The sequence below is a fragment of the Lytechinus variegatus genome, chromosome 8 (genome assembly GCF_018143015.1).
Source record: "Lytechinus variegatus isolate NC3 chromosome 8, Lvar_3.0, whole genome shotgun sequence".
Lineage (NCBI taxonomy): Eukaryota > Metazoa > Echinodermata > Echinoidea > Temnopleuroida > Toxopneustidae > Lytechinus > Lytechinus variegatus.
Genome location: NC_054747.1, coordinates 317,781 through 337,904, shown reverse-complemented (window position 1 = coordinate 337,904; position 20,124 = coordinate 317,781). Strand labels below are relative to the sequence as shown.

Here is a 20,124-nt window from a genome sequence, read left to right as displayed (position 1 = left end):
CGCTTTGTTGTCTGCTCAGTGCTTTTGTCACGCTACTCATGAATGGTCTCTTTACCACCTTGCATTCATTTGCAAAGTGTATAATTACGACGATAATCCGTTTTGGGTGAAATCACATCATACCAAATACCTTTATTTTCCCGAATGAATAAAAAAGGATGAATATATTTCCTTGCAAGTACGATGATGATGCTGCGCAACGAAAGTCCGAAACTATATTGTGATTTTTGGCTTCTGGGCTTCAAGACGGTGGCCTCAATGTTTCATTAAAAATCGCCCTTGGTTTCTTCTTTTCATAAATTACAGTTTGTAATAAAAAATAATTTTGTTCCTGAAGATTGCATATGTATACCAGTGTTCGATTTGTTTTCCTGTTGCAATTTCAAAGAGCGGAGGGGGTAAATGTGACTCAAATCTGAAATCATAACTCCCAGCGCTCTCCTCGTCCATGTCGTCTCGTTCTACGTTTCATTTTTCTATCTCCCTTTTCCCTCCAAAATAACAATGCTACCGATTACTGTTCGCCACAATGGGAGAAAGTAAATTAATATTATCTATTAAAATTGTAGCATAAACTTGTAGTTCATCGTTAGTTTTAGCGTTTGAACTTATTATGTTTTTGTCGAATTTTCAGTGAAAAAAATTTCACATGGGAGAGAAAGAGAGAATGAGGTGAAGAGCTTCCAAAACCTAACATTGACAAATTCATTCTATAAATTGACGTGAATTACAAATTGAGGTGGGGGACTAGTATTTTATATATTTCTTTATAAGTAAATATTTATGCAATAGCAAAGGTGCACATTATGGTTTACATTATACCTTTTTGGTCTATTTCCTCTTTTTTCCCTTCCATCCTTTTTGTCGTTTTATCATTCTCCTATACATATATCTCGATTTGCATTTTCTATTCTTTTTTTAATCTCACTTGCATCTTCTTCCATCCCTATGGGTATAATCACCCAGGGGAAATTATATTTTTTTGTGAAGAAAGCACTGTCATGCTCAAGAAAATGTTCTTGGCATGTCTGAAGCGCCTGCATGTTTTAAATAACTTAGAATGTTTGTGCCATATGATGATTTATGTTCCTATGCAAATTTCACATATCACTCGTCTTTTTTGTTTGTTCAGCTTTCTTATAAATATTTGTATTTATTTATTCATTATTATTAAACACACCATTTCGTCCGAACCGGGGGGGGGGGGGGGCTTTAGACGAATCTTCGCGTTCGCGTTGACGCACCCTAACGCGACAGCACCCACCCTTTCGAAAAAAGACCAAATAATCTGCTTTTTGCGAATTGCCTAAAGAGGCACTTCGGAGAGCAAAGTTTCCGAAGAATGGATATGTTCTTATGAATTATTTTTTTTTCAATTATAGTTCTACATGTATATCCTTTCAAACAGATTTGTGGTTATCATCCAGTAAACTATGCATGTACATCTTGACCTTTACTCTCTGTTTTATATAGTTTACTCTCTGTTTTATATAAGATAATCATTGAAAAATGATATTTATAGCCATGATTTGAAATATTTTTGCTTATACATGTATGACTTCACTTTATCAGTTTATTTCTGTTATCTTCGGTCTAGAAATTCCTTTTCATATGACGTTTCGTAATGACTCCCTCTTAAAGGAGCATTCTGGGCAGAAAAAATAAAAGAGAGAGAGAGAGAGTAAAAGTCATTGGGGAAACAATTTGAATATGTCATCAAAGTGAGCTAACAGAAAGAAGTTGTCCAAATAGTTGCTAGCAATATTTGAGAGCATAGTCATTGTCTCCAGGCTTCATTAGCGGTGCATTGTCGTATATGTATGTTTATATATATATATATATATATATATATATATGATGAAATGTATACATATATATATATAAATATATATGTATATGTATATATATATATATATGTATATACATATATATGTATATATATATATATATATATATATATATATATATATATATATATATATATATATATATATATATATGTATATATATTCATATTTCTTTTTTGCGGTTACTGAAAATTAAAAATCACAATTTTGTTACTCTTTATTTTATTGTGCTGCCTGAAAAAAATATCAATTTTGCAATTTATTCGTTACATTTTAGTCTAAGAAATAAATCCGACTAATCAATCAATCTAAGAGAAACCAAGTGGCATTATCGCATGAATCACAGCAATTACCAACATTGGCACCATCATCACCAGCGCCACTATTACAGTCACTCACAACACTCGAATTAGATCCACATACCGCCATCAACACCGTCAAAATAATATTTTCTACATACATAGCCATGAGATTTATTAGGCCTACCTCCAGATATCCTACGCCCAGGCACCTGCAGATCCTATTTTGTTATTTTCGTTTTTTTGTTATTATCAGAAGAGACAAGAATTGATATACCGGTGGCGTCTAGGACATTTGTCAGCACCATATCCCTCAACTTCTTCTAAGCGAGCAAGATTTATGCACATTCAATGAACCTAGATTGAATTCCATGTACAGACTAAAGATATTCCAATATTTTGAGCCAGTAGCCCCTTTACACCAATTCACATTTCATGTAGCATGCATGGGCCTGCATGCGTATCAAAATCTCAATGTCTGCAAACAAGATTAGCTTGTTCAAGGGTTATTGTTATGTAATATCAGATAGGTCTATCCAGAAACTTCGATTTTTTTTATCGAAAGATGGAAACTTCGAGGGATTTCCCCAAATGTATGTCGATGACCTGATATACATTTTTATTCTGACCCTAAGAAGATGCTTTAATTTTCATATGTATTTTTATTATTTTTTTGCAGCTTTGGCGATTGCTGACGACAGCCTAGTTTGCAACGGAAAAGGTAATGTACCTGGGAAAACACCAACTCTATCACAAAAAAAAATTGCAGTTATGAAAGACCGATTGACTTTTTTCTGCAGTGCGTAGCACTGGTTCACCAAGATGACCTTCAGAGCTATTTTTCTTTTTGTTTCGACAAGAATTTATATGAACGTACATTGTTAGCAATAACATTTAGATATGACGACGGACCTTGAAAGAACTAATTTATGTATTCATACACACATAAACTATTCTATATGTTTGCATATGTGTATACTTACTTAAACATGCTAATATAAATACATTTAGATGGGATATATAAAACATATCTACAACGCAGTTTCTAGGTTGAAATCATCCACAGGAAACAATCTTAGGCCGTATTTTACATGTTACAAGAACATTCATACATAATTGTAGTTTGGTTTGAATAATTGTGAAAATGCTAGGATTCATAAATTTCAAGTTCTGTCGTGTTTATACATTTGGTTTTTCTTCATAAATTTTTCAACATGTGGTTATAGAATATTATCATTTATGGAATAGGCTTAATAGCATATGTTCTAGTCTCACCCCTTACAATGAAAAAATAATGTGATACAACGATTCATAAACTTAAAAAAGACCTTTGTAGATCTTGTTGGTAATTTACGTAAAATGTATACCTAACAACAGAACTGCAAATATTAGCCTGCCCTTTGAACAGTTAACCTCCGCGTAATTGCTACTATTAAAACCAATTTGTAAAGATATAAACTTTAAATCGAGTGTTATGAGAACAATGATCACTGACCACTGACGGAGAGTGCACAATGGCAATCTGTTCTATTAGTGGGTATAAATGGAATGGCTGGGGGTAGGAGTCACGTTTAATTACTACGCTCTAAAAATATTGGATAAAACTGCTTCATGCGGGTAATTATGTGTCCACAAAACATTGGGCATTTCTCTTGGACAGTTTTCAATTCATTAATTTTGTTGACAATTTTTCCCACGGTAAAATAATTGCTGCTTATTTTGGTTTTTATATTCAATAAATGACAACATACTTCCCGCATTGGGGAAAATACTGCCCCAATAGGTTGGACACATAATCACCCTCATGTTGGTAATTTCTTTTTAACTTAATATTTGTTAAACTGTATATTCACACCATTGATTTGTTTCCTAATGAAAGCAACAAGGAAATAGTTTTGTATATAAGGACAATTCGTATTCCATTTATTTTCAATGACGCAATTTCCGTGTTCAATAAAATGTTTCAATTTAACGATGTGGCGATGACAGTGATTATTTATAATTGATGAATTAAACAAAAATATAAATCCGAATCGTTTCGAATAATGCAATTTGCGCAACAACAATGCTTTATGGCATGTTCAATAACGCACCAACACCATGCTGGAGGAATGTTATTATCGCATTCATTCGAAGTTCCGAAGGTTCGTTAGTCCGGAAATGAAGTGAGGTTCGTAATTCCGAAGGTTCGTTAGTCCGGAAATGAAGTGAGGTTCGTAATTCCGAAGGTTCGTTAATCCGAAAAAGAAATGAGGTTCGTAATTCCGAAGGTTCGTTAGTCCGAAAACTAAATGATTAACTAACATTTCGTTTTCGGACTCACGAGCCTTCGGAACAACGAACCTTACTTCGTTTACGGATTATCGAACCTCCGGAATAACGAACCCTATTATGTTTTCGGATTAACAAACATCGAGGTATAAGGATTTTACGTGTTCCGGAATTACGAACCTTCAGAATTACGAATTACTTTTTAAGAACAAATGCCTTAGTTATACCTTGGTACGAGATGTCAAAATGCAAGTTAATAGCCTAGATATACCGCAATCACCTTTAGTAGAATACCACAAGTTTCCTGAAGTAAATGAAACTCACAAGTGGAGAATCAATTGATACCATCCACAAACATTGTGACCTGGCAAATATGTGTTTAAGACGTATGATTGATCAATGTATACATCTTAACATGGGTATGACCATACATCCGTTGAGGCAACAGACATTTTGGATAACCTACAATGATGATAAAACAGGTTTTGCTTATTTTACATAATAATTGTCAAAAAAAGCAAGCGCAAAAAATGATTTTTTTTTGGCGTAAGCGAACTTTATAGAAAGAGTATCGTTTCAAACATTGCGCTTGCCTTTGTGTCAAAATGAAAATACGCGCAATCTTTATTCATAGTCAAATTGGACACATGCATGACTGCGAAGAGGAATTGAAATGCAAGAATAAAGAAAGTCGTACATGTATTTCAACTCATTTTTTCTTTTGAAAAATAACCATGATATCACAACGAGAACCTATCATCAATAGCAAAACTACAATTTTCATTTGAAAATATAACTGACTTCAAAACGCTTCCATGTTATTTTCTCCAATGGTTTAAAAACCGGGAAAATATGCTCTTGAGATTACTTATTCTTATCATTCCAAGCTGCACGAATCACTGAATATCATTGTATGTTATGCATAATCAAATAAATCAAATCAAATTGGATCAAATAAAAGAAAATCAACTCCATTACCGAGTTGTTCTTCACACTATATCAGAATCTCTTTATGTTCGGGTAATTCCCATAGTAACTCAGCAAAGCAGCATTCCGCTGCATGGGCGCCAGGCTGGTATTATAATCAATTACTTAATTATGAAACTATTCAGTCTCATGGCTTCGCTGACCGTACTAGTCGACAAAATCAAGCCGTAAAAGATGGCCTACCGACATAGTCATTTTTCCTTACATATAGTAGAACAATTACATTATATCAAGGAAAGAGTTCGTGAAAGCAAACTTCGCCACTACCATGACTATCGGTTACATCACTGTATTGATGCCGAATTACCATCAGCTTTCCCCAAAATATTCACAATTGAGAGGTATAAAATTAGGAATGCTCTTTTTGTTTAATTGGGAGGTTCCAACGTAAAGTATGGTGGTGATTCAATATCTTCAAATTTCCCGTCGACATTTTCTCGACTGCTATCGTCCTTTTTTGTCTGTAGGGACATCCCTGCAAGAGGGACATCTGTTCTAATATTTAAGACTCCGTGTGCTCTTATTGGGTCAGTATCATCAGAAGGGTTCAGGCAGAAATAATATGGATTCGGGTGAGCTGCTGACTCAGATGAAGCACTGGCTTTCCTTTTGATTTTGTCATTGACTTGTTGGATCAGGTCTCCTGCCATTACTGAAGGTTGATAAAGATCGTTGAACAATAAGGTAGCATCATCAACCTTATCATATGTCGACATTCTTTCTTCCCCATTTTGTTTGATAACGTTCGATGTAGGTGTATTTGCGATGTGAGTTTTACTTGACCTACCACACTCAACAAAATCGCTTCCGGATGGGCGATAAAGATCATTGAAAATCATGTTTTTGTCATCCACTTCGTTGTAGGTTGTATCAGTGTTGATGTTTGCCATTGCATCAGCCTCTGATGAATTGCTTTTGGGAGCAGCATCTATTCTTGGACGAGGAGATTGTTGCTTTGTAGATTGGTCAACATCCTTGTTTGAGTTGATTTCCGTGTAATCAAGTTCCTCATACTCGTTCTCCCCGAGACTCCCTTGCTTGCGTAGGACACCCATGTCGATTGATGGCCTAGGGGTTTCCAGGGTTTCATACACATTACTGTTCGTGTCTACAGAGCTACGGTGTGATTCCAAAGCAGATCGAAGTTGGTCAAACTCACCGCCCTCCCTTCCACCCACATCCCCCGAAGACAGATCATTTCCACTCCCCTGGTTGCAATCCCTGCCATGTGACAAACTCATGTAAGGTAGCTGTTGGGTACTCCGTAAGGAAGCATACCCTTCGTCATCGACAGGTACAAGAAGCGTAGTACTGTTAGCAGTATTCGAGCGCCCTCTCGGGTCAGTTGATTCTGTATCTGCCCTCGGACGTCCTGTAACACCATCTCCAAGTGCCATGTATCGTGATTCGTGTGTTTCAATTGTTTCCATGCTACCCACGTTCAGAGTAGTGTACGCATCGTTGCTAATTCCGATCGTGACGTCTGTATTCGGGTTAAAGGCCACCTTATACTCATTGCCAATGGAATCATAGACAGGCGCATCAAGGGATCGTGTCTTAGACGAGTTCTTCACATGTCTCCTCCTAGAACCATTAAACAAAATAATCAAAGATAGATTTTACCAGTACTCTCATGAAAGAAAAGATATCGATGCTATCTCAAACATACCTTGCAATTTCGTAATACTGCCACTCTTATCCAGCTGATAATCGTCACCTATGCCTTTCCGTTTGTCCGAACGCACATATATATCTTACTAATATCCAGCCTTAACCCTACCAAACTATTTCAATATATGCATTGACTGTCTTGCATATACAGACCTAAGCATTGGACGTTATGATCTTTATGAAATTTACATAATAAAATGATAATTGATATTTATACAACCCTTTACAAAAATAGGTTTATAAAAGCTATTACATGAATAGAAAAACGAAATTGCATTAAAATATGTATTAATAAATAAACGATTTTACAAAGTAAAATATATTCAAATTAACAATAATAGTAATCAAATAATTAATTAATGCAATCTTACCTCCAAATAACCATAGATATGACAATTGCAATCACAATGATGAATGCAGTAAGACCTATTCCGATAGGCATCATCATATCTATAAATTAAAGAAAACGAGAAAACAATCTCTGTTATAGTTAGGACAATTCTACTCAAACTATTGTATATAACCTTTCCTTGAAAATTAATGGAAATGATAAGAAGCTTCGTCTCTGTATTTATCAGGTATTCTAAGAAAAAAGTAATAACTTAAAATGCCAAGCATATTTAGCAATGTTAAGTCTATAACGCCTTTTCAGCTGTGCACTATGCGCATTTCTAGTCTGAAATGTGAAAAGTTGCACTTATAATGATGCTGAATTAATAATCTATTGAATTACCATTTCTTAAAAAAACGAACTTGTCACAAAGAGCCATGAGCTTGTTTGGAAGAAGGATTTAAAAATAAAGGTTTTTCATTGGAAATGACACTCTGCAGGGAGGATAAAGTATGTTCACATCGAAAGAAAGGAAACTGTTTGTCAACTTTCACTAAATGCGAGGTTTCAAATGCAACAAAGAGGGGTTTCACACACTCTCATTTTGCGTCATTTGAATGCTTAAATGCGATGTCTAAATCACGAATTGTATTGAAGTTATATAGAATCATCTTCCGTTCACACGGCTCAAGAGGATTCGGCAATGCTGCACCTTTACGTGTCGCACCGATAAGAAGAGGTGTGGCTGGTTTTAGGTACCTGCCAATCACGCGTGCATCGCTAAAATTTGCCAACAGAGCAGATTGACTTTTCCGCGGAAGTGTTTGAAAGGTCACCATGAGCTCCATCCCAAGAATTACGTTTTGGAGGTTAATGCATACACACGGCTCTTTCGCTCCGTCATTCTTGAATAGCGTTACTGGAATACACCTCGGTACCATCAATCGAATTGCGCATTTCAGATTACGCTATTTTGCAATCACACGCTCAAACTGCGTCATTCGAGTGACGCACTCGAATGATCATTCGAATAAGGCCAAATGCGAGTGTGTGAATAACCTCATAGATATGCAATCATGATCTGAAAGGTGTGATCGGAATACGAGCCGCATTCTTAATAAGAACAAGGGAATGACGAACTGGATGGAGTTTTAACAGAGAATGTTTGATATTGTGAAACTTACCCATGTCAAGGACAGCGGAGTAAACAGGTGGGTGTGCCGTACTGGCAAGCGGCGATGTATTCCCTGGAATGAAAAGTGACAATAAAACTGGTCAAATCTCCATAATGAACATTTTCGTCAAAATCAAAGACGATTAAAATGCAAACATAGCATGGAAAATAATATTTTGTTAACTATTTAATGCCCCAACTTGGTCCTTGATTTAACGTGATGGTTACTAACAATGTAAAATCCTTTCGATTGCTATTTATGCAATTTCTTGTTGATTGCCGTACGTGGATTTTTTTTTCCGGGGAGTGGGGGAGGGGGCCGAATTTCCTTGAAATTACGCTTTCGCATTAAAATTGAAGGATTCCCCGCAGACGTTGCTATATTGTGTTGTTATTTTCATTAAAAATGCGGGGTTTTCACAACTTCTGGGAGAACCCCACCCCCGCTGTGTACGTATGTCCAGGTAATGTATTATACCCAATTTAGCAAACGAGTGAGGGGGTGCACAAATGGGGGAAGTACCTTCAGTTGAGACTACAGGGAGCACTGTTGTAGACTGGACGCGAAACTCTGATTGATTTCTTAGATAAGACGTCGATGATATTAGCGAACCGGTAGTCAGTCGAGTCGTACCGTCATCAGGGGCTTGTGTGGTTGCATCTGTGGTAGGTGTGGTAGTTGTTGGAGGCACTGTGACTTCTGGCAAGACAAAATAAAATGAGAAAATGTCTCATAATTCTGATATAGGCCCTGACTATCGTATTCCTGCCACATAAAATGTTAAAACTTGTGTGTGTGAGGGTGTGTGCGTGTGCGTACTTTGGTTAGATAACATTGACCTGTAATGACATCTGTATTTAAGCCTGCATATGTTTTTTTATACTTGCAATTACTTATACACCTATTTTTTGTTTTAATATCATTTAAGCTAATCCAATTCCACGGAGACATGTAGGACAATTTGATTAATATTACGTTATTATTTCCCTTTGTCTTTTACAACCTTACATAATATTTAAAACTTCTTTTATTTTCACTTCGAGCATTTATTAGCAATTGAGGGATCATGTATTTTGAATTTCGGCATACCATTGCACTGAAAATCCGGCCGACTCCAAGTTGAGTTTGCTTGACAGTGCGATATCGGGTTTCCTGAGGGGACCAGTCCCTGGTTGCATGTATAAAGAGTAGTTCCTCGGAAAGAATATGAACGGATCGCCTGCATTGCGTTGTGCACGGCGTGGGGATTATTTCCACAAGATGTTGCTGCAGTTGGGGAAGAGACATATGTAGTTTAATTAAGTGATGGAGGGGTATGAGAAAAAGAGAGACTCCGTGAAAGGCGGGGGCGGTTGAGGGGGTAGAGTGGGAGGGTGTATAGAAGCAAAGGGACAAAACTTGTATGCCTTAGGGCTGTTTATCTGTTCAAATGCACATTCACTAATAGAATCTGTGACACATTCTGCGATACATTTAGTTATTTTATATGTTTAAATTTGAATACACTCTCCTTTATCAAAAGGCACATGCATGCAGTGCAAAGGTTGACAATGATTATCACTGCAAAGCATTTCCCTTCGCGAAGAGTTTGATACAAATCACTTTTCAGGAACCAAAAAAAAAATGACTTGACCGTGCGGTGCTCCAGTAGGCCTGTGTTCAGTAACTGAAGTTACTTTGTTTAAAGATAAATTCCAGTTTTGGTAACGATCTCAAAATGACTTTCTACATAATGTAATATAATGACCACCCAAGTGTCTGTATGAATTACAATATATGTGCCAAATGATTCTGGAAGAAATTGTGTAATTGCTGAGAAATAAGCAAAATAAGTGCGGATTCGGTCACTTCCGTCGGGTCTTCATTCCAGCAATAATAATACACTGTCCCACGTGTGCCTATCTGTGTTGGTGATCTTCAGTGTGAACATTTTTCAACGTAGATTTCAAGATTTCACAAAGTTCAGTTTATGTTACTGTACCAGATCTAGATCCTCGATGATATACTGACAATTAAGCCTGGTGTTACAGACTTTCTCATGAAATCAGTATTTACTGCAACTACTGGCATCTCTCTTTAAGGTCCGACAACGGCAAGCGTACATAGAATTTTCATATAACTAAAATGTGTAATTGGCTGGATTGATAGCAATATTGAAATAGGATCAATCTTGAATCTCAGTGGTGTAATGCATTTCCTTAGTTCTGTGTTTCACAGCCAAGGATCGACCGTAGACATTGAATCTGCACGCTCTTACCTGTACATGATGGTTTGGCGTTATCCCATTCCCCATTTGGCTGGCAGGTGATCTCAGAGTTTCCGAGTAAATCGTATCCAGGATCGCAGTAGAAGCGCATGACAGCGCCATCCAGGTAGGTAGACCTGTCTCCGGGGCTTCTTGTTCCATGTGCTGGAGCTCCAGGATCTCCACAAGCAGCAATTCCTGTGTTAAGGTAAGAATGGCAAGAAATGGGTGGGGATGCTGCGTGAACATGATGAATCTAGAGCTCGATGAAAAGGTCCGATCGAAAAAGATGGATACCGATACACGTGCTATCTCACTAAGACCCATTGGCCTGTAACCATAACAAAATAAATGACAAAATCATCTACATGTTTTACAGTACACCGTGTAATCTGTTTTGTGTAATAGTCCACCCAATAATTTCCAATAACATACCAATTTGGCACATAGCCTGTCGTTTCGAATTGCAATTAGCATCATTCCAGTCGTGTTCCATATCACTGTTAACCTCAACGCACTTATGTGAAGGGTTGTTCGGTTGATTACTGTCCCATGACATGAAAGTAGCCCGTGTATCTGGAAAAAGAAAAAAAAACGCACCCTTGAAGATGTTTGCTGAAATAATATTTTTTAGACAGCCATATGTTTCTTAAATGTGCAATGATACAGTGGTCATGCGTATAATATGAAGATTTTTATTTCAAAAGATAAATCCACTTTTGACATTTTTTCTGTAAATATATTTTTTCACCATTTTCCCTTATCCACGGCTGTTTTATTTTGATATTTATGATAGTTCTATGGTCTTAGTTTACATGTAATTGAATCATGTTTTTTAAATTTCGAGCATTTGTTATAATTTTTTAAGAATTTACTAAAAATTATATTTTTTATTAAATTGCTGCTCTTTAAACAAAACCTTAGTGGAATGTCAGTTTTTTTGGCAAATTCGAGCATGCCTAATATTGGAAATTGAACACGAAACACGTAAATATTACTAGCAGAATACATTTCACGTCTTTTCTTACGTTTCTTGATTAGAAAATACAAACAGAAAAAATAATGTATATTTTTCATCTTATCTAAAAACGGTGACTTTTTATATCTAATTATGAAATGAGCTAAATGAAAAACAAGAAATAAAAATAGTAAAATTGTGTCATTTTGATCAAAATTGACACTGATGGTGTGACCTTGTTTCCCCAACATGTACCTAAATATAAATGCATTACTTCATGAAAAAAGCGAAATCCATCTTACATAACCACATAGTAATTTTACCTCCTTTTGGAATAGAACAATAAAATAAAACTGTTTTGCATTTAGCTTCTTTTGGAATACAATTCAAGTGTGCAATTATTTTTTTTACAAATCTTCTACCCACAAAAAATCAAATGCCTACGGTGCATTAGATTCCCACGTCTAAGATACATAGGCCTATATCAAGAAATCGATTTTTGTAAAAAATGGATTTAACTCTTTTGGGAATCAAGCTCTTCATATACATAGAGCATAACAATGAAAGAAATTTACCCAATTATGATGAGGTGTTGAAAATTGCCGAAATTATTATAACATATCACTTTTTATTGATAATCTTAAATAACGCTGTCAGTTTCTTCTTTTATACATATATGTATAAACATTAAGCCAGAGTAAAAAAAAGTTACCTCAGATATTGATGACTAAATTACTTACTATCCACCCAAAACCATGCTCTATCAGTCGCAGAAACATCATCGTACCCTCCTATCCACCAGTCACCTACAGCTCCCTCTACGTTCGCCGCTTCGTTGGCCAAAACGTATTGCAGGCTCTCATCAGTGACTTTTACCAAGGAGCCTCCTTCTGAGCTACAAGAAGTCTTCGCAGCAGACCAAGTTGCTTTAGAATTGCTAAACCAGTAGCATTTCCGACGTTCATCGAGTAAACGAGCAGCATGCTCAGAACTTCTCCCGGTACAACTCCCATCTGAAATGCAATACGCTTACTGTTAATGACTTGATGTAAAAAAAAGTAAGCCTAATCTTCATCAGGTCTATAATAAATGGTCACTTTTGATTCACAATAAGTTTTTTGAAATGCCATCATTACTTTGAAAGAAATATCTTGGAACTGTTTCATTAAATTTGGTCATGAGATTACAGCGCAAGTACTATGATTGCATTAATACGCTACTGCGCTTAAAAGTTCATATCTTATTATAACCCCGGCTGTAGTCCAGTTATCATTTAGGCGCTAAAGGATTCAAAAAAAATCCTACCGGGTACTCATTCACCTCACCTGGGTAGAGTGCAGCAAAATATTGGTAAAGTTCTTGCGGAGGAAAACACGGCATGACAGGATTCGAACACATGTCCCCTTGGATGAAAGGCGAGAGTCTTAACCACTAGACCACGACGCCCAAATAGGGTCAACGAACTTTAATTATGACGTGAGTATTTTTTTTTTCAATATGATCATAACTTTTATTTATGAAGAATCACCATACGTTTGTAAATTAAGACTGTTAGCACACTAAATAACTACTCAGTATATTCACGCAACAATAATTCCATACCAAGTATCAAAATAGTTTCTTTTCCTTTTCAATACAATGAAGCCTCTTTACACAAGCGCAGTACTATTCTAACTTGATGACAAAGTGAGATCATCCCTTGAATAGCATACATTCAACTGTTCAACAATGGGAGACCACACTCTTAGGGGGTGTTGCAGGAAAATATTGCAATCAATTGCAAATATTCTGTTACATTTTACAGTTGATTGATAGCTTTTAACTTTAGCAAATCGGATTACACTCCTTGTTTCACGGAGCAGAATAGCAATCAATCGCAAATTTGCAATTAATTGCACGGCATATCCTTGATTTCGGGAATGAAAATAGACTTGCAATTGACCACAAGTTTCTTGCAACGACCTTGGTCAGGTCGCTTCCTCTGCAATAGCCATAGCTTACCGTATTGACAGATGAAACGACGACTACTGCTACACGGAGTATCCACCCACTGATAGCTTGCCGAAGAACTCAAAGAAATACAATTGGTTCCAGAAACTTCACTAGGACGATCATCGGCCCAGAATAAGCGATAGATGCTCGAATCACCTAAAGGGTACAAATTAGATCAATTAGAGCTTTTTTTAGTGTTGGTTCTTACTATAAGCAACAAATAAAAATGAAAATAAAGAGTAGACCTTGATTCGGGAGTTTCTTATAGTCATATCTTAACTTGAATAGGATCTGCAAAACTAACCTGATATAGCTGATTCCATTAGCTTCTGCCTTCCTTTTACATGTACGTGTTGAAGTGTATTACAATTCCCCCTTCTGTATTTTTTATATTATCGAACACATACATCTCCAATCAATTGTGAAATCTAAACCCACTTTTGTGCAATTATTTTTTTATAAATGTTTTGGAAGATAGAAATGAAAAGATATTCTTTTCTCATACACCTTTCTGACATTTTCCCCTTTTATTACCCACCGGTGCCAACGTTGGACCACTTCCAATTTCGACCCTCCTTGAGACCTATCCAGAGGTAGGTTGATAAATCGATACCATACGCCTTTGGCTGATTAAGAAGTCGCCGAACGTCCTCTTGCATTGTTTGCGTTTTAATCAAAGCCAGCTCACCTGAATCAGTTGAATAAAACATGATATTAATTTGGACTGGAAAACATTTTATTTTTAGTTGGCAACAGAAAAATGGCATCTAATTTTTTACAGAATATGGATTTGGCATTGCACTGCATGTGAATAAAGAAAATTCCTTGCTGTTAACATGTCGTTTTATCGTTATCTAATGAATATTTCATACAAGAGAGGCAGTGTTTCTGGTACAGTTCCAAGACATCCCTTTCCACTTCTGGGGGGGGGGGGTGTCACTCTCCACATGGACTGCCACGTATCCGTGTCCGACAACCTCCGAAATGCACCCGAGATGGCGTACATTAACTAAATTTCCAACCCTAAGTGGTGTAACCCTTAAAAGAAAGGCCATCCTAAGTGGCGTAAACAGGAAAATGCCCTTATTCGATACCCTAAGTAGCGTAAACATCAAAATTGATTTATTTGATTCCATTCTGATGACTGATGCAGGGGATGTTACAAGATTTTCCAAAAGGGGGTACATTTTTACGAGAATAGATTAGGCAAGGAAAAAGAAGGGTATTTACTTTCAAGGGGGGGGGCACACTTCTCATTTAATGTCATTTTAAAATTTACAATAAGTATACATTCATTTTTTTCGAAGTAATTGAAAGTAAGGCCAACATGATATTCTCAAGAAGACCTGTCTTAGTAACTTTGAATGCCATCTTTTAGCCTAAATAAATGAATGCAAGTGAAAAAAGGTTGCTTGCCTTGACTGACTTACGCATCACCAATAGTAACATTCGTTTTAAAAATTGTATTAATACTTTAAAAAATCCATATCAGTTAAACTGTTGAAAAATGCATACATTAATTGAACCTTATATTCTTGTTTTTATTAATAATGAAACAAATAATAATATAGGAATCAAATAAAATAGACAAACAGAAACCAAAACACAGCACTACCAACATAATACATTTTCCCTAAGTTATACATGCACAGGTACTCTTCATTCAAGTAAACTTGTATCTACAATGTAGCTAGGACGGTACAGGGGTAATTCTCATAAGCGCTGCGCTGGCCTACGTGCGCGAGGATTATTTTGAATCCTTTCAAATCACGCCCTTCATCATGTTCATGGTGTTAATGGCTTAAGTCTGTTCCACGGTCTCCTCAAATTTACCCAAACTTGCATCCCTAAATGGCGTAGATCTCCTTAAATTTGCAACCCGAAATGGTGTAATCTTCAGAACCAAATTAGCAACCCTACATGGCGTGAAGAGTGAGAGGAAATGCTACCTTAGTAGGCAATTTATCAGCGAAAAGTTGTGAAATGCAACTCTTTTGCCAAAGACGTCGACCGACGCCTGAGAGCCTGAAACGGGACACTTTTTGAAGCAAGTTCTGGATGCGGGTGCGTAGCAGGCAATGTGGAGAGTGACCTCCCGGGAGCTGGCTTGGGTACACTCTTGAACAAATTATTTCCTGATAGAAATGATACGTCGATTAGTTTCATCTACATGCCTTTTGTGTTTCTCTGTTTATTCATGTATATATGTATCTATTTCTTTAAATATATCCAGCCGAATAGATGTCTAGGTACAGTGTACTTCAACGGGATCTTAACTTAATAGACACATTGAATTGGTGCATCATTACAATTTGTAATGAGAGAAGAGTAGGTTCGTTAAATTTCGGGGGATGCTTACTTTCATGTGCAACTTCACAACTGCTTCGTCCATATAACAAGCATGTATTGACGCTTTTTGACCAAGGCTGGGTCAAGTACAGGGAATATAAACCAATCGTCCCAACCGCAAATTAATTTACCTTGGAAAGAACCGCCTCGATCTCGACAAGTATTCTTGGCATCGTTCGATGTCATGGTTTCTTGTGAGAGCCAGTCATTTACCAAGTTGTCTCCTATGATGCAGCTATGTCGAGATGTCATGACCATGGCATTGTCAGTGCCTATAAGGGCTCCGAGATTTCCTGCGTTACACACTGTCGCTGAAACTTTCAAAGAAATCACACATCTGAATTTACTCATTTACTCACAAACCTAAAGAGATATGTTGACGATTATTGCTGGCTTTAACTCTTTCCAAATATTGAAAAAACGGGTTTACCTTGATAGTAAGTCGATGAAGTTGAAGACAACGGTTTCCTTTATTTGTAATATAGCTGTTGCTATTACCATTACTAATTCGAACAACAACAACAATCGGCGCTGCAACAAATTACGACTAATAATGCATTCACATATTCTACATCTTATCCTTCTACAAGTACTAATTATAATAATGATAATTATACTGCAACCGGTACCGTTACTTCAACTACTATTTACTGCTTTTTATATATTTTAATACATTGCTCCTAAACATGGTTCGTTAATTTGACGATTAATTTTTATTTCTGCGACCCCTGTGATTGATCATGCAAAACGGTGGATGCCGTAAAAATGAAGTTAATCCTTAAAACAGCTGTTTTTAAAGAGAAAATAAATATTCTTAAAAGTTTGATTTCACATTTTTCAACGAATGATGGACGTACATGTATGAAGTTAAAAAATGTTATAGACAACCCAGGTAGAAAGCTCATGTGGCACCCAGATGGGAAAAATATGGAACGCCGGATGTGGGTTTTCCCATTGGTCCCATATGGGGACCATATGAATTTTGACATATGGGGTTTTTGCTAGCCTGCCCCTATGGGACCCATATGGGATTAGCATGGGCATACCATTCATAGTTAAGGTACGTAAGAACCCATATGGCGCCCACATGGATTAACATGGGCTTGCCATTCTGGGTAGGATAAGTTCAAGCAAATATGGGACCCATATGGGAATAACATGGGCTTGAATTTCTGGGTAGGATATGTTCAAGCAAATATGGGACCCATATGGGATTAACACGGGCATGCCATCCTGGGTAGGATATGTTCAAGCAAATATGGGACCGATATGGGATTAACATGGGCTTGAAATTCTGGGTAGGATATGTTCAAGCAAACATGGGACCCATATGGGATTAACATGGGCTTGGCATTAGTGGTTAGAATATGTTCCAACAAATATGGGACCCATATGGGATTAACGTGGGCTTGAAATTCTTGGTAGGATATGTTCAAGCAAATATGGGACCCATATGGGATTAACATGGACATCGCATCGCCATTCTGATTTGGATGTGTTCAAGCAAATATGGTACCCATATGATAAACTTCCCAGATATAAATATCTGGGCCCCATAGGGATAAAATTTGGGTTATCTGGGACCCATATGGACCATATAGAAACCGTATGGGCTAGTCGGTAGGTCCACATGGGGCCCAGATATATGGGGCTCATCTGGATTATATCTGAGCCCATATGTACGAGATGAATATCATCTGGGCTGGAGATGGGCATTTCCAAGTGAGACCCAGATGGGCAAAAATATATGGGACACATCTAGGATGTATCTGGGTCATATCACTGGATCGATCTGGACTGCACTCATGAATATTCATTACAACAATAAATGACCAAAATTTTAGCTAATACAGCTACATCAATTAATATGTTTATGTTTATGCAAGGATTCCACCATGAAGTTTCAGAAAAGTATGTTATTTATTACCATAGAATTAAAAATCGAAACATTTAATTTCAGGAGAAAATTTTCAAGGTTAAATATTGAAAATTGTTATTAACCATAGCCTGTCAAGTATAGCAAACTCGCTCTATATATAGAAGTCAATAACAAGATTCAGTGGTTAGGTGTAGGATAGGATTAGGATTTAGGGTTAGGACGTAGGAATATAGAAGTCAATAACAAGATTCAGTGGTTAGGTGTAGGATAGGATTAGGATTTAGGGTTAGGACGTATGAATATAGGATATGATAAAATGATAAGGATGAGAGTATTGGGTTGTCACCTTAATGACAAAAAATTAATATATTTTTTTAATTGATTAAAACATACATGGGGCACACATGTATTGCCCATATGGGACCCATGTGTCAAAGAATATGAGACCCTTGTGGGCCCCAAATAGACCCCATATGTTGCCCATGTGAATAAACCCATATTGTACCCAGTTAAGAAATTGGGGATATGGGTCCCATCTGTCTTATATGGGGTTACCCATATGGGCCCCATATGCTTCTTGGGTGCAGATGGCTTAGGGCCCCAGATGGTTTGCCCCTATGGGGCCGACGTTTCGGAAAATATGGGATCCACGTGGGCCCCATATGGGCTTGCTACCTGGGAAGCAACCTCTACGTATGTCGAGTAATAAAGATTCCACAAAATGCCGTTTGGAAAGGAATACTAGGAAGTCATTATGCTTTTGCGGTACATGTATACATCAGAAACTCATTTTACACAGCTTTCCATAAAAAAGCGGATATAGTCCATCCTGTACCGTTGAGGAAATGCAATCTATCGTATGACATAAGGGGAGTTGCTAGCATGTGACGTCACCAATGAGCCCCGTATTCTTGGATATAATTGTATCAAGCCTTCAGCAATATTTTTTCTTAATATTTTTGTTTCTGTTTTAAAGTCAATAAGCCACCTCATTGCTAGGGCGAACTTCCCTTTTAATATAAGCCTTCTTACTTTGACACGTCGGAGCCGCATGCCCCCAAGAATGGTCATTCCCGCACGTATTGTCAGTACTCCCCATCAGCTGGTATCCAGTCTTGCAAGAGTACTGAACGGTATCACCAGGTCTGTATCGGGCCACACCCGCCGGGTTCACTTCACCATATGCAGGAACAGGAGGGTCCGGACAGGTGGTTATCGATTCTAATGGAATATAAAACATACCACAATGCATTTTGACGTCGTTCAGGTTTTGGGTTACACCAATAAAACAAAAAAGGAGTAGTTTAGTATCTTTTTTTAGAGAAGGAAATCTTCCTTCATAATTGATTTTAATCGATTTTTATGATGTATAGAGGTGTACCAAAGGCTGATCGAGTTTCACTTGTTTTTGTATTTATTTAAATTTGATTAAGATGTCTTCATTTATTACATTTCCTAATTTATGCACTTCTTATCACTCATCTTAATCTAATTAATCGCCTCTTCAATAACGATGTAGTGGTATATTCCGTTCTCCCTTTCGTTATTTTCATGTTTTCGGATTGTTTAAGATTCTGTTCTTGGAGTAAATTTCCACGTTTTGTCGCATTTGGGCTTTAGATAATCTGGGAAAAGTACAGTGTATGAATGAGGGTAATGAAAATTAATGAGGATAATGATGACACCAATAAACAACGATAATAATTGTAATTATAGGTCAAATATTATTGATAATAATGATGATAATAATTATAAAATACAGAGATAATGAGAGCAAATAATGATATATTTCACAATGCTAATGATAGAATTTATGAAAGCAATAAATAAAGTAATGAATCAACAGGATAAACTTTTACCCCCCCCCCCTCTCTCTATCTCCCACACACACACACACCTACAACAAACTAACTCACTCTATTATTTACCTGCGCAGTTAGGTGTCGGCTCTCCACTCCATTGGCTATCCGCACCGCAAATCCACACTATGACGTCAGAAGGTCCCTCCATGGCGTAGTTCTCTTCACACCCCCACACCAAGTAAGTTCCAATAGGAAACACAGACGTCTCTGCAGCTGTAGAAGCAGTACAATGTGGACACACCCAATCCGGAGAGCTGC

The 20,124-nt window shown here is 37.0% G+C and overlaps 1 protein-coding gene across 2 annotated transcripts in view; it reads right to left on the bottom strand.

Moving 5' to 3' along the window:
- The window catches only part of LOC121419507 (sushi, von Willebrand factor type A, EGF and pentraxin domain-containing protein 1-like), a 45,657-nt gene extending 43,095 nt beyond the window's left edge, over positions 1-2,562 (bottom strand). For both annotated transcript variants that reach the window (XM_041613960.1, XM_041613961.1), the window contains exon 1: positions 2,334-2,562. The gene's annotated coding sequence lies outside the window, so the exon portion shown is untranslated. The remainder of the gene's footprint in view (positions 1-2,333) is intronic.
- Positions 2,563-20,124: the final 17,562 nt, after the last annotated feature.